The following is a 13,004-nucleotide window of genomic DNA, read 5'->3' as shown; positions in this document are numbered from 1 at the left end:
AGAACCTCATACAAAATCTGTGTAGGTTTTCTTACCATGTGCTTGAAGTTTTCACTCCCTCCCCCTATTCTTCTATGCACTTGTGACAATTATCTGTCCATCTGCACACACATACAGGCACCAATGTACTTTACATATTTCCAAGTTTTGTGTCACCTTCTCCATCTTGCATTATGATAAACTTGAAAAAACCAAGCAAGCTTCAGCTCTAATGATCAATTTCTTTTCTCTGTTGCTCAGAAGGCTGCCATTTGCTAAAGTGGTGCAAAATTAACAATAATTTAGTTGAATGGGTAGTAGAATGTCCCACTGAGCCAAGACAGCTGGAGGTTAATGGACTGGCAAATTCAGAGCATGAAATTTGGTTACTGTCTTAAACACTTGCAAGGTTTGTCATCTCAGCTGCTGCTGCTAGTGAGCAACACACAAAAGGAGGTTCAGCATGACTGGCCACACATCCATGCAGCTGTATGGGGCAGCTGGTTTTATCATGTGATTAAATCATGGGAATATCTTAGAAACTTACTAAACCTTGTAGCACATAACTTTAAATAAAGTTGGTGAAGGTTATTTCATTACTAACTCATACCTAACATATAAGCCAGGAAAGATATTCCAGGGTTTTTCTTTCTAGGAAATTTTGGGGACATTTATTATTCCTTTATTGATATATTTAATAAAATTTTATTAGATATAATATTTGTTAGCCTACATTTGCAGAGTGTTTTAGCACATACACTATGCAGCCGCAGACCTGGTAGGGGGTTATGTTGCTGTCTTGTGTGTCCTGTGTGTGGGTCCTGGGGTTTTGGGATAGCATGGTCACAGTAAGCCAAGACAGTTTCTGTTTAATATGTATTACACTAAGGGCAAAATAATTAGTGAAGTTTTGCTGATATCTAAACCTAAAACAAATGGACTTGACAGGATTTCTTCCTGGTTTTCTTATGGGCTTCTCTCACTGAATGTCACAAATATCTTCTGCAGCTCTAAGGTTGAGAAGGTAGACTTTGTGCATGGAAGCATGGAAGTTTAATGCTATGAGATAAAGCTTCTCTCACAGGCTTGGAGGCATCCATAAGTACGCCCTTTAACCTTCACGATACATGAGATTGTAGTGGAGTAGCCTTTGCTACCAACCAGAATGGCTTACAGGGGTGCCAGTGCAAATCTGGACTGCATTTTTTTTCTGTGTTCTCAACATGCAGTGAAGCCACCCTGACCTTGTAAGGAAATTGCTTTGATGACATATGCCCAGATGATCCAACAGAATATTACCTTCCACCTGCAAAAAAGGTATAAAACCAGCTGATTGTTCCAGTCAAACCTTAGAAAAATAATCTCAGATTATAAATCTGATGATGAGGCTGATGGATCATTTGAGCATCCAAGAACAGACATCTTGATATCACTCCTATGCTGTGGTCGCAACCACCTGATGTTTTTTGTCTAGTTGTGGCAATCATCTAGCACTTCAGATAATGGTAAACTCCACCCCACAGCCTCCCTCCCACCCCCACATAATACATATGAAGCTGGGTGTGTTGTTCTCAGAAAAACAAAATCATTCTAGGTTTTAGGGGTATGACTACATGAACCTTGCAGAGCAACAAATTCTGTGGGTATACCTAAGGTGTTTTCCCTGACAGCTCTCTCTGGAGACCTTAAGGAAGAGGTGAAGAAGACATTATGAAGGTTTATGGGGATGTACATCTTCTCAGTAATATTTAAGACTGATAACAGTGAAATAAGAGCTTATAAAAGTGCTTTTTCTTGTGCTGTTTCCACAGTTGTACAGAATAGAAACCAGTTTCAAGGAACTAACAGTACAAAAAGAACCACTGTCTGGAAGTTAAAACTAGTTCAATTCAGTCTTCAAGTAAGGCAGGAATTTTTAACAGTGAAGCCAATTAATGCCTGGAAATAATACTTTCTCAGAGATTCTTAATCTCCAGCATTGGAGGTTTGTTGAAAAGCAGTGCAGAAATGCACAAGCAGGAGGTACAGGCTTGATGTAGAAATTGCTGAATATGTTTGTCCAAACTTACAGGAATTCTATACTGTCTGTCCTCAGAAGGTCTGTGCCAAGTCATTAAACAAAACACTTCCTCAGTATCACATACCTGCCCTTAAAGTTATTACCCTCAGATCTAGTACTCGCAAACCCAAACAAATTAAAGCAACACGTTCTGGCTAATGATGATGCTTTCTGGTGTACGAGATAGGGTGCTACTGTCATGTTTGGAGGGGTAAACAGTGCACAAAATCTAGAGCAAACTGCATGAGTGAAGTGGTGAGATGTGTCAATTTAGGAAGCCAAACAAGCATAAAACCATTCATTTACTTATTTGATACGGCCAGTGTTATGTCAGCTTAACTCTGTGATCATGCTGGTCAAACAAGGAGCAATAGTGTTGGAAGAGGAGCAGCAAGCACAGAAGAGTGGAGAGAGAAATAGGGCAGCTGAGTAATTTGACCACTGTCTTCAGCAGTAGCTAAAATTATAGTTCATGTGTGCTGTACCCTAACCCTGAGAGTTACATTTTTTAAGCAGATGAGGTAGCCACTTGAATCCACTTCCTCTTTTCTTGTGGGAAAGATGAGTAAGAGCTGGTGTTATTTTGCTTGGTATTTATTTTTTGTATTACTGGTACCTCATGTATTGTTCTAGGCCATCGTGTGTGACTATCCATTAACTGGGAATTATTCCCTCCCCCCGATATTTGATTTCCTTATGATAGTTATAAAGGTTGGTGAGTTCCATCCATTAATTCTGGCAAGATGGAACCTATGCAAGGCTTGTCAAATGGCATGACATTCAGACACTGCAATGATGGGATGAATTTAAACACATAAACAGTTAGGGAGAACAGTTTTGATTCTGGAATTATCTGGGTCTCAGATTGGAAGAAATGGTTGATCCATAACCAGGATAATTTCTTAAGCCCCCAGACAGCTGTATTGCAGTGATTAGGAATGTAGGAGGGCCTACAAGTGGCAAGCAGCAGGCAGGAAAAGCAGGGAGGCAGGACCTTCTCATGAAAACTTCATCACTGAAGTAAAGGCACCACTTTACTGTTTAGAGACAGGCTGTTGGGTTCTCCACTTTTGGATCCCAGATAACTTTCTCTAGTTTCTTTTGTTTTGAGAAGGGGTTGAACCAAAAACCTGTATACAAGTTTGCAAATATGAAGAGTATTTTCACATTTAAATTATTCTGTGACCTCATTTTAGACCTAAACTAAGCATCATACATGAGTGATAAGGTGGCTTCGAGAGAGAGCAACTTTGCAATTACATATAAAAATCCCCCAGACAACTATAATATCCATAGTTTGTATTTGATCTCTAGCAGACAAACAGCTTTTTTTAATAATTATCCTCAAATCATGAAAGTCTCAGTCTCTAACACATGGGTGTAACTATCAGGTAAAGCAGGAAGGCGGTAATACATCCATAAATGAAGGCAGCAATGCTTAGTCCCTATCTGTGATTTCCCTATCTGATATTTTTTTGTTTTGTATTCTTGTGTTTTCAGGTAGCTTGTCATTGTTCTCTATGACAGCAGATATAGATTGCCTAAGTGCATGTCAAATAATTTGTCTGCATGAAAGCTTCTCTCTTAGCCTATATCAATTGAAAGTATATATTTTTCTTTCTATGCTTTGCATTAAAAAACACCTGAAAAGTTATGGTAGAGATTAGATCCTAAGTATAAGCACATAATAAAAGATATTGTCATGTAATTCAAACTAGCCTGAAATGGATTTTTTTAAACTTATGTTTTTCAATAATCTTTAACGTTCTGAATGGAGTACTGTATTACAACTTAAAAATACTGTCTTACTTAAAGAGCAGCATCTTTGAGATAGGTAAATAGTTGGCTGAAAATGCTATAGGGATACATTTAGGTGTGGTCCATTGTTCTCAATATACGTATCACTTTAGCTGATCCTATATCCCATTAGACACCTATTTAATTTTTTTTTTCAAATGCTGCATTTTGAAAGCACAAACCAAGTTAAAAAAACCTGAGATGCAAAGCCTCATTAATACCCTTCTCTCAAACTCTTACATGTTCCACCTTAACCTTCTCAAAAAGATGCCTTGAAAGCACCCTGCCCCAATAATTACATGTATTTATTCTCTGTTTTCATAATGTTTTCTCTCCACAGGTTTTTAGAAGATTAACAATTTTGCATTCACAAATGTAATCTCACAGTTAGGTAGTGTTAATATTCCCAGAGTATATATATATATAATTATGGACAAATTCAAGCAGACATGGTAATGGAGTTTATCTTTTAAAACTCAGTGACAAAGCTAAAAGATCACAGAATTGTTAATGATGAAGAAGATCTCAAGGGTCATTGAATCCCGCTGTTAACCCAACACCACCATGCTCAACCACTACACCACTACAAATGCCACATTTACATGTTTTTTAAACATTTCTGGGATGGTGGTTCCATTACTTCCATGAGCACTCTTTCAGTCTTTGACAACACTTCTGGAGAGTAATTTTTTTCTAATATCCAACCTAATCCTCCCCTTGCACTGTCATTTCTTCTTCTCCTGTCACTGGTTGCCAGGGAGAAGAGACTGACCCCCACCTGGGTGTACCCTGCTTTCAGGGGTGACGAGGTCTCCCCTGAGTCTCCTCCAAGCTAAACACACCCAGCTCCCTCAGCTGCTCCTCATACAACTTCTGTTCCAGACCCTTCACCAGGTCCATTGCCCTTCTCTGGACTTGCTCAATCTATTTCTTGTAGTGAGGGGCCCAGAACTGGACACAGCACTCAAGGTGTGGACTCGCCAGTGCTGAGTACAGGGGACAGTCACTGCCCTCGTCCTGCTGGCCACAACATTACTGATACAGGCCAGGATGCTGTTGGCCTTCTTGGCCACTTGGGCTGGGTCATGTTCAAGCACTGTTGACCAGCACCTCCAGGTCCTTTCCTGACAGGCAGCTTTCCAGCCACTCTGCCCCAGCCTGTAGTGCTGTGTGAGGTTGTGACCCAAGGGCGCTTCACCTTGTAGAACCCTCTTGAACCAGCTTTGCCTCCCTACTTCAGAATGGAAATTTGCAGTGTAAGACTACTTATCAAGAGCTAAATGATACTTGAGATTCACATCTGTCATTGCTCCAAGCAAGGACTAGCTCCATGAGCTAACTTTGCTCAAAACAGACTGGTGAAGAGAATTCTCAGCTAATATCAAATTGCACCAACACCTAGCAGAGATGCACAGAATGAAATGGCTTTTTTTTTTTCCCTTGTTCTCAAATGACTAATCTCAAATACCATGTTTTTTTGTTGATGCCCTTTCCCACCAGCCCATGTGGGAAACAGAAGTCACAATTCCCTCCACTCAGACTGTATAGTTTATAGCACATTTGAGAAGAAAATTTCTGCTCCTTCAAGCTTTAGATTTGCTCTTATAACTCAAAGTGGCTTTTTGTTATTCTGTATCTCAGGTTTTTTCAGTTCTGCCTGTTAATTTTAAATTAACACTGTACCGACTATGATTTCATAGCAGCTAAGCCTATATGCAGTTTGGATTTCTAAAAGTATTTGCATAATAATAAAATATATAGGTACTCCCATGCACAATTACCAAACCTTCCTTGATTTCATTGTAAGATAGTTATTTGATCTACTGCGATATTTTTGGAAATCTCCTCCTAAAGCTACCAAGCTTTGCCTGTCAATCTTTGCTGCATATGTGAGCTGAAATGTTTTGGTCCTTTACTTTACACATAGTGATTGAGAAGATGTGCCATAAATAAGTAGAAGAATGGGGGAAAGGCAGTTTTGTGCTCTTGTCTTTTACTCAAATTGAGGTGTTTTTTGATTTTTTTTTTGAAGGGAAAAAACAGGAAAGACATTGACTTAAGTACAATATATCAGTAGCTCTGAGTATAATGGTAGTTTCACTGTTGCCCTGGCTGTGCATTAAGGCCTTCTTTGTACTGAAGGCTGTACATTTAGATTTCATCAGCAAAAGTACTTTCTGGTGCAACTGGTTTGTAGTATTTTCATGCAAATGACACAGAGGATAAAACTGGATCCTAACTATAAGAGCACCAGGCAGATTTAGTGTAGCAAACACTTTGCAAAGAATAATAATGATCAATGACAGGAGTGAGTTGATTCTTCCCACGTTGTGCAACACTTCTATGCAATATTCTTCCTCTTAGCACATTATTTTTTCCCACATTTTGCACTGCTTTTCTGCAACGTTCTTCCTCTTATACGATGCTTTTTTTCCCCCCAATATTTTTCCACTTTCAAAACAAAGACAAGCTACATTGATATATAGTCAAAAGTTCAGTTTAAGGAGATTAAAAGCTCTGAATGCAACTAGGCACACATTTGTTTCACCAAGAAAAAATGCAAACTTCATAATTTTTAAACCAAACCATATTTTTTACTTGGTTTAAAAACCAAATGTCATGGTGGGACTTATAACTTCAATGGTAAAATGAGGCAATATATATAGAGATGTATTTAACCACATGTCTTCATCTTTAAAGCCCAAAAGATAGATAATTTGCAGCATGGTGTGTTTGGGAAATTGCAGCTTGGAAGTTGTCCCAGTTATGGGCTTTCTGCATTCTCAGTTTTGTGATGGCTTGTGTATACACGCATTCGTGATTTTAATAACAGCACAGCTCACTTAATCATAGTTAGCAGGGGTCTGCAAAGAGGCAGAGCTTTTCAAACACTTAAGTCTCATTCAACATGACTTCCAAGGAAGACAGGTGAGGAACTTGAAATACCCAGACTATTGATATGTCAGTTATTATAATTTGTCTAACTGAGCCTTTTTAAACAACTTTTTTATACAGACTCTGCTATGTGGCTTCTGCTGATGGTTTATATCTGGTCAGTTTGCCAACATAGATATGTGCCTGGAGAAAATCCCCTTTTGAAAACAGCTATGAGTTTAATTAGGGAAAGGTTAGTGAGGAATTAGCAACACCCAAAGGAACAAGAAGGCAAACATTTGAATAATTTGTATACATTCTCTCTTTAAGCCATAATTATGGGAGTGTTGTAAGTGCAGAAGGTGAGGCACAAAGAGATAGTAGATCCTGCACAGGTGTGTGCCTGTGGTTTGGACATCACAGCAAACTCTGCAGAAAGTTGCAGTACTTTATAAGTTGGAAAATCTCCAAAAAAGCAATAAATATGTGACTGTAAGTTTGAAATACTTGTTGTAATAAGAATATTTACTTAAATAAAAGAAAGCATGAAGGTATTTACAAACATATGTTTTTTTAGCCCAAGCACTGATGCCATAAAACCTTCATACACCTAGGAAGAAAATAACAGGGTGGTAATTCATAAATGAAGAAGAAATTGAGGCTTGCTGTCACTATTCCTCAGCCTGAGATCATAGGTGCTCTTTATTACCTGCAGAATAAAACTGCAAGATTCATCACAGCACAGTTTCCCAGCTATGAAGGACCACAGATGAAGATCACACAGTTGACTATTCTCAGAGAATCCATCCAGGATTTACAGAACAGCATCGTGAACGACTGCTCTGCTGAGGCACACAGCTAAAAATATTTCTTTCCAGTGAAAGTACCCTTTTCTAATTTTGCACTCTGCAAAAAGCTGCTTCAGTAGAGCAATGCACTCAGAATCTCTCTATTAGCAAAAACCAGTACAATAAAAATTTTAACACCAATGTAGCATTAAGAAACAAGCATTCTTTATTTAGCACCAGACACATGAGGGGATATTTCCTGTGAAATACCATGCATACTGAGTACAGAAAAGGTTCCTGTGTGCCTACTATGTTTCAGATACTAGATAGGTTTTTCAGAAAAAGTATATATGATAACGACTTCCCCGGAGTCATTAGCTTGTATTTCCTCCCATTGGCACATGTGTTCTCTTGTCCCAGGTGTCTCTCCAGTGGTCTTTGATGGCTGATGATCCTGAAGTTATACTTGACTGCCTGATGAACTTGGTACTACATCCCAAATTAGGAGAAAAGTTGGCATAACTGGCCTGGTTCATTAACTTGCAAGTCCTTAGATCAATGAAGTATAGTTCTTATTCATTTCTTTGGTTAATGTTTGTTGTAGTTGTAATTGTATGGTTCCACAGGCTAATGATTTTGCAAAGTGATCATTGTATTAACTCACCAGGTGCAAACTATTCCTCCATATCTCCCATATTCTTTACTGTATTGTGGTGGGGAAGTTGTATTACAAAATAGTTTGAAATGTTGTCACTGTCTGCGCAACTACTCTACAGTTTCTCTACATGAAGTGTTTATAGCAACATGTCTTGACATGAGAAATATCATAGGAAACACTGTGATCCTCTATGGAAGTTGAGCAAGCTGGACAATATGCTGTCAGAATGAGAGATGTTTTATGTATCTGCATCTGCAGAACCACAGACTTCTGTCCAGTACATGTGTATGTACACTATTAGAAAATGATTCTGTGCTTCTTGCAAACATCAGTGTAATGTAGTTTTCATTAACACCTCTTTTCTTGGAAAGTCAGTGATATGAGTTGATATATGTTTGTGACCAGCAGCTTTTAGAGTTTCTATGTGGAAAATTTCAGTCTGAACCACAACCCAATCTGAACCAGTTTGTCCCACGTGACGACTGCTCTGCTTACAATGCCAGAAACACCAGTTTGTGACAGACTGTTGTTGACTGCAGCTAAATGATTTTTGGGCCAGTCAGCACAGTAGGACCACCTCACTATCAATCTTTGTGCAATGCGGGGTCAGAGGACCTCAGAGAGTAAACAAAAAGCCCTTTTCTGTTTGAACTTTCAGTTCATTATTAGAAGTTAAGATGGGTGACAAGAATGTCAATCCCCAAGCCCCCGACATCCAGACATTTGTAGTTCTCAGAATGGGAGGGAAATCCCACAATGCTGGATATCTCCTAAACCAATGCCCGATGCTGTTCTACCTCGTCTCCAACAACCGCAGATGATCTCTTACTCTCAGAGGACATGGGAGGATCACACAAAAAATAGTAGACAGAGCTTTTTTGTTAACACATAATGATTAAAACAGTAGAGAGAAAAGAAAATTTCTCTTGAAGTCTAATTTAAAAAGCCTGTACCCTGTTTTTAAGTGCAGCTTTGGTCTCCTACTTGAATATTTTAAAGCTATATTTCACAGAAAATAAAGCACTAGTGAAAGTTGTAGTGCTTCAGATTAAAATGAGATGCCATAGAAATTTTCCAGAAATATTATTGTTGAATTATTGTGAAAAGAAAGACCTTTAACTAGAGCAGACACAAACAGAAATGACCCAAGAATACTCACACTTCGTGTTAATTCCCATTTACATCTTAGGTTACATCAACTACTTGAATTTTCTGCTGGATCAGAAGGGAAGTAAAACGGCACATGAAGTTAAAACCAGGATATCCAAGAAGACAGATGACTCTGTCCACATTGATTTCTGATGTGTCTTTGGGTAAGTCAAACAGGATGGTGAATCCCAACCAGCTTTTGTTGCAGTAATGCCTAATTAAAACTAATTATGTAAATTATTCCTGAAAAGGGGGATTATTCACATGTATTTAAGTTGAGTTGTGTGCTCCTCTGAAGAGATGGCTCTCTCTCCATTTACTACAGAAGAAAACTATGGGGTCACTTAGATAATTAGGCTTGTGCCTTCAGATATAGGTAACATGAATCTAGTTATTAGTTTTCTTTAAGTTCTAGTTTAGACTTTATTTTCTCTAAATCCATATGTTTAAAACATAGTTATTCTTCTTTCCTCTTGTCTTCTACAGCTGAGTGTTTAGCTCTTTGGAAATGGGACTGTCCCTCAACAAGTGCATGCAGTACCACACAAAAGAGAATTCCTGGAGGGTTAAAGCCCTGCTGTAGAGATAACCTCTTCTCTGACTCCTGTAATGGGTGATATTTGCCTTGCAGTCTGTAGTCCAGTGGTTACAGTACAGTCTAAGCTTCTGCTTCAATCAGAAGTGAATTTATTTGCTAGTGAATGTGACTAAAAATCAGGAAGAAAGGCTCAAACTAAAAAGAGTTAAGGTCAGCTTTCTCTTTTTTTTTTTTTTTTTTTTTAATCTCTTGTGTTGGAAATAACATAGTACTTACAGACACAGTAGGTCTCAACTGGCTCCAGACTGTGATGAATGTTTCATCTCATGTTGACAGAATAGGAGGATTCCAGCATCTCCTGAGATCCAGGGTAGGAATCTCATTAGGAATGTGTTTTTTGAGCAAATTTCTGTTTAGATCTTTTCCTGAAGTACTTATTGTTTTGAATATCACAGAGAAGAGAGAATATCTTCCTGCTCTGTCTGCTATCAACTCTGAGATCAGCAGGGCTTTAGTCACCACTAGCTGTGGGGAAACACCATGAACTGCAATAAGTTGTCCATATAAAGGACATATACATGCTCTGGCATAAACATGAGAAATCTTGTGGGAACATATCTGCCCTCAGAGCAGCCACTGGAGTTCCATCAGCCAGCAACCTCTGGTCTGCAGTTACTGGAGCATTCTTTAGAGTGAGCCTTCTGTGGGGATGAGTATTTCTTGGGCAAGAGAGAAACTTCATGAAAATTAAATATTTTTACCCCAAATCTACCTTTTTTAAAATATCTACATCCCCAGTTTGTTTCCTGAAGAACACCTGCACAGGTGTTTACACCTGCTTTTGCAGTGGGGCCCACACAGATAAAAGTGTAAGGTGAGCACAGTTTTGTGTGCCCCAGCAGCAGATACACATATGTGGCATCACCAGTGCCCAGCCGTCTAGATAGCAGGGAGCTACATCCCAAGTTTGATTTATTGTCTTTGTCACTTCTTCCTTTGTAGAGTATGGCATAATAAACACCATCTTTAGAGCAAGGGGTACCTTTTCATTCTTTGTCAGTCAACATCAATCACTGTGGCATCCCTATCCATGCGTGAAGTTTCTATACGTTACCCACAATGTAAATAGTAACTAAGAACAGTAAGTCACACCTGTCTGCCAGCAGCTGAGGTTTTAAGGGTGTTTATGTTTGTCGTTCATAAACAACTGTGGAATCCTCCCTTTTTAAATAGCACTTTATAAATCTCAAGTCATATACTTTCCAAAATTTTACTCATTAAAAAAAAATATTTTACAGTTTTAGCTATGAATGATGGCAACCATCCTTATCCTGAGTTGATCTGTAGATAAAAGTCTGAATACTATAGAGCTTGTAAGTCCTTGGGTAAGGACTAAGGACAACACGCACTGCATGGTCAGCTGATGCCACTGTCACAGTGATGATCCTTGAACCTTGCAGCAGCCCATGACATAAACCTGATGTAAACCATAAACCATGTCTTGGATGACCAAGACATCTCCAATTCTGCAGCTGCAGTCCTTAGGTACTCCTCTGTCAGGGGTGCTGTGTCCCGGTTTGCTTGTATGTTGGATGAAGTGGAAACACAGCATCCATGAACTCACAATGACAAGAGCCTGTTTTGGGCCAGCCCCACTTTGACTGAGCCAGTGCTGGTGCAGAACTGGAAGACATAAACTTCTTCAGGAAAGGAGAAAGACTGAAGGATCCTAAGCTTAAATTTGTCCAGAGGACACAGACCTGGCAGTGAGCTTAGGACTTATAACTGGCATAGATCCTGCCCCAGTCCTTGTATCAGCAAAAAATGAAGATACCATTGCTAAGATTATTGATACAGAAAAACATAATTAGATACATCTATTTTTATTTTTAATATTCTGACAGGATAATATAACAGCTGGAAGGAGGAAATCACATTGCCCAGTCTCAATAGTATTTATCATATGAGGAGCAGAAAAATATGGGCTACTTTTACTTAGCTGTTAGTTTCAAAACAAGCTTTTTGTGTAACATCAACAGCAATAATGAACAAGCTGAATAGCTGCATCTCATAATGGATGTTGCTATAGAAATTATGAAAATATGCTTGTTTTTAGAATTATAAGGAGTCCCAGGAACTTTTAGGTCCCTTCCAACCCAAGTCATTCTATGATTCTATGACACACAGGATAGTAGCAAAAAAAACCTCAAACAACAAAACACTCTCCTTAAGTGGTTCCATGACACTAGACAAAAATATGTGGGTCTGTTTATAATTCTTATCCCCAAAGCCACTCTGCTATAATTTACTTGTTTTCTAACACTTTACTTGGTCACTTCAAGCAAAGACCCTTAAACAATCAGGATACAAGTGTGAAGCTCCACTTACAGCTTGGGCTCAGGCAGCTCTTTAATAAGTTTTGCATTATTTACCCCATTGCTTCCATGGGAACCTCTATCTCTGCTGCTAGTAATTGAGAAAGGAAAGATTCAGAAAGTTCAGTGAAACCAGTTGATAACAGTGGCTGCAGGCATTTTATGTGGTCTAGATGAGACAGAACAAAGGGAGCTTTAGTGGAGACAGGATGGAAGAAATTGTAGTCTCTTGAAAATAAATCTGTAGATGTGAAGAAACAAGGTGCGTATTTTTAGTGTATTGGTCCCATCAGTCCATAAAGAGCAAAATTCAGGTGAAAGTACGTAGCACACTTATAATAGCTCCAGGCATTATTGAAACTGCCATATTAAGGGCAAAATTTACTTGACTGCATAAATTGCAAGCAATACAAAAACCCATGTGAAAGTAAGATGCAGCAATTCTTCCTTAATTTTGGCCAGAGCATGAAAAAACTGGACGTGGCTACACTCTTGGTTTTCCCTTGTAATATACTTTGTTTCTTGGGCTCTTAAGTGCCAGGATGCCACCTATGTGCATTATACTAGCTTCTGCTCCTTTATTGCCACACTAGGTGCATATTTTTTGCCCAGCAGAAATGAAGGTTGGGGCAAAGCTTCCTGAGGCTCTGTTTACCAGCAAGGCATTCAGTCCTACTAAAATTGTTACCAAATGAGGGAATGTTGCCACTTGAAGTATCAAAACAAATATATCATGACTTGTTAATAGACAAGGACAAATGTCACTTTAAGTGTATTTTATTAACAG

The 13,004-nt window shown here is 38.8% G+C and overlaps 1 long non-coding RNA gene across 2 annotated transcripts in view; it reads left to right on the top strand.

The window, feature by feature from the left end:
- LOC120513662 overlaps nucleotides 1-13,004 on the top strand; it is a 29,393-nt gene that overhangs the window by 12,612 nt on the left and 3,777 nt on the right. The window contains exons 2-3 of one of the 2 annotated variants that reach the window (XR_005630316.1): nucleotides 9,345-9,468; nucleotides 9,791-10,012. This is a non-coding gene — a long non-coding RNA (uncharacterized LOC120513662). Of the gene's footprint in view, nucleotides 1-9,344; nucleotides 9,469-9,790; nucleotides 10,013-13,004 lie in introns of those variants that run through there. The other variant, XR_005630317.1, reaches the window with a different exon arrangement.

Source organism: Passer montanus, unplaced genomic scaffold (genome assembly GCF_014805655.1).
Source record: "Passer montanus isolate IOZ18808 unplaced genomic scaffold, ASM1480565v1 scaffold85, whole genome shotgun sequence".
In the NCBI taxonomy this organism is placed as follows: Eukaryota; Metazoa; Chordata; class Aves; order Passeriformes; family Passeridae; genus Passer; species Passer montanus.
Note: the sequence above shows the minus strand (reverse complement) of the source record. Positions and strands in the feature narration are given on the sequence as shown.